The sequence below is a fragment of the Pinus tabuliformis genome, chromosome 6, assembly GCF_031772625.1.
Source record: "Pinus tabuliformis cultivar Carrire ecotype Pingquan chromosome 6, CPIR1, whole genome shotgun sequence".
NCBI lineage: Eukaryota > Viridiplantae > Streptophyta > Pinopsida > Pinales > Pinaceae > Pinus > Pinus tabuliformis.
Window position 1 is genome coordinate 1333889890 of NC_142292.1, and position 3455 is coordinate 1333893344.

Sequence of the window (3455 nt, forward strand, 5' to 3'; positions counted from 1 at the left end):
ACTGAAAAAACTAAAAGAGATACTGTTGGGGGTCCAAGTGGAATAGGCGAGTGGCCACCAATATCCACCTGGATCATTCCTCCCCCTTAGGAAACAATGGTCCCCATTACATTGAGTGCCTCCATGAGATGGGGAAACTTCTTCTAAACTTGGTCCCTAGTGAGCCACTTTCCTTGGTGAAGGAGTTGACCAGCTTTGACAACCCGATATAGTTGTTGGCAAGTGTTCGTGATCTGTGTGTCCATGATCCGATCAGTTGTGGCATGTTCCATGCAGTCTGGGTTTACCTCTGTTGGTGTGAGTTGTTTTGCAATGTCAGATGTTTCCAACAATGGTGGAAAGTATGGCCAAAGGCGGTCTACATTGAACATTAGGTGCAAACCAAGGAACAATGGAATGTTAAGCTCGAAGGAATTGTCCCTTATAGCCTTGATGATGGTGTATGGCCCATATCAGAGCGGGTGAAGCTTGTGGTGGGGTCCAGCGAGGCGCTCCTGCAAATGTAGCTAAACTTTGTCACCCACCTAGAACTTGTGCAACACTCCATGTTGATCATGGAGATGCTTGTACTTAGCATTGGCTTTGTCCAATATATCATGGACCTGCAAGTGGATGTGTTGAATTCACTCAATGAAGTTGTTACCTGTGTTAGTTTTGGATTGGACATGAGCCAAATCTGCCTGAGTAGTTGCAAATGGTATGGCCACATCAATGGGACATAATGGCTGAAATCTTAGCCCTACCTGAAAGGGGGTGTGGCCTGTTGAGGTATGGAGAGCTCTATTGTCGCTGTGCTAGACATAGAGGAGGCTTTCATCCCATGTGCGTGGATGCTTCCAGTTGCACATGCGCAGAATGTGTACCATCATCCTATTGAAGACTTCTGTTTTGTCATCAGTTAGGGGATGGAAAGTCGTTGAATTAGTGAGTTTGGTATCCATCATTGACCAGAGACTTGACCAAAATTCACTTAGGAATATGTTGTCCCGATCAGAGACAATGGACGGTGGGATGCCAAAGTGTACCCACACGCACTCAAAGAAGAGCTTAGTAGTGGCCTCTGCTGTGATACTCTTCTTGCAGGCCGCCATAATGGCCATCTTTGAGAAATTTTCGATGACCATGAAACCGCAATCATTGTCGTGCTTAGTAGAAGGAAGGCCCGACATGTAATCCATGGAGATGGATTCTCAAGGTCGACTAGGGGTAGGAAGAGGAGTATATAGGCCTTGCTTCTTGATGGTTGGTTTGGTAATGGCGCAGGCAGTGCAGGATTTAATGTACCTCCCAACATCTTAATGAAGGTTCAACCAATAAAAATACTTTTGCAGTACTGTCATTGTTTTCTCTACTCCGAAATGTCCAGTGACCCGACATAGTGCACCTTCCAAATCATCTTGTCATGCTCGCTTGAAGGAACACAAATTTGCCCTAGGCGGCATAACAATGCATCTTGGAGGTGAAAATTTTGAACTTGATTACCTTCCAGGAGTGTTTGGTATATGCTGCCGAATTCTGGATCGTTTTCGTAAGATGCAACCACCCCAAAGTCTCATGCCCACAAGAGCCAAACACAGTGGTCGGCGCCATGGCTGGTGGTCGACTGAGGTAGTTTGTAACATAATTGGTGCTTCCCTTCTTGTACTTAATGTTCAAATGGAATTGTTGCAGGTTTGTGGACCATTTATGATGGCGATCATTCTGCAACTCCCATTGTGTCTATATGAACTACATGTGTTGGTGGTCTACGTGGATGATCCTTTCCTTCCTCATAATGTAATGCTTCCATTGACGAAAGGCCTATACAATGGAATACATTTCTTTGTCATAAGTGGGATACTTTCGGACTGTGTCTGAATGTGTCTCACTGTGGTAAACCACTGGATGCCCCTACTGAATAAGAACTACACTAATAACATAGTCAGAGGCATCTGTCTCAATCTCAAATGGTTGTTGCAGGTCTGGTAATGTGAGCATTGGTGCAAAGTAGAGGCGATGCTTCAACACAGAAAATTCCTTCAGTTGGGTTTTAGACCCAATTCTTTTTTTTTCACTCCGCCCTTGGTGACTTGACTTAAAGGCCAAGTAATATGATAATATTTAATATAATAATATTATTATTGAATAATATAATATTAAACTATACAAGGTAATGTCATAAAAATTGAGTATAGCTCAATTGAAAAGAATTATTTAAGAATCAAATTCTAAGCAAAAGTATAAAGGAAATATTATAAATCAACACTCACAAAGTACTTTAACAATGAGTCAATGGAATATTAAAATAGTTATTAAATATTAGTTTAGTGGAACTATAAAAAAGGGGGAAACAAAAATTATTGAATAATTTTTGAAACTAAGATATTATTTATCGCAATTATATATTAAGGAAGTGGGTCACTCAATCGAAGAATATATAAAGTTTATAATCAAAGTATCATTTGACATAAAATTATTGACAAAGCAAAATGGAGTTTAAGTTGGAAATGAAGGCTGAAAGATTTTCTAAAACTTTTAATGTGCGTTAAAACACTATTTAAAATCAAAGGATCATTTATAAAAAAAGATATTAGAATCTGTTTCAATCATACTCAAGTTAATAATTATGTTAGTATTGAATGTGCTAACCAATTAGTGATTCCTTAATCAACTATAATTGAAATGATGGATTCAATGAATAAAAAAAATATGATGTAAGCAATCTACAACTAAATATTCGAGACTATATTTTTGTCTCGCAATTCACAGTCAAAACTTTATTTTGACAATAGTGATATAATCCTTGGTTCACGTTGGATGGAATTACTAGTGTACTTTATCCTCAATAAGGAAAAAAATTGACATTTTCCTACAAAAAGAAAAAAATAATGCTATAGGATGTTACATTGAAACCAAATTCAGTAACACCAGAAGACGTAAAAGATATCTCAAAAATAATCCTTCAAAAAAAACAAAAGGCAATGCAAAATATGCAGAAAAAAGTTGAAAATATTATCACAAAGAAAAGCGAAGAAGTTACTCTCCAAAAGGACCATAACGAGAAATTATTGACGCAAATTAAGAAATTTAATAATGACAATAATTCATTGAAAAACAAATTAGAAGAACTTATCAGAAAAGAAGCATCAAAGTCTTTAGATGTAACATGCTATGTTGAAGAAAAAAGAATGAATATTGATCCAGTCAATACCACAACTCAAGATAATGACAAACCAATGGAAGTAAAAACATATTCAGATATTGTAGTTCAAATAATGAAGATTTCAAGTGAAGATCCAACGATTAACTACACAACTTTCGTAGCTAAAGGAAATCAGATACTTCAAGTAAATCAAGAAAACGACACAAACAAGTTAAGGGGAAATACAATCACAAGAACTATTTATCGACATTTGAATCACAAGAGCAGACAATACAATCAGTGCGCATATATATATATATATATATATATATAT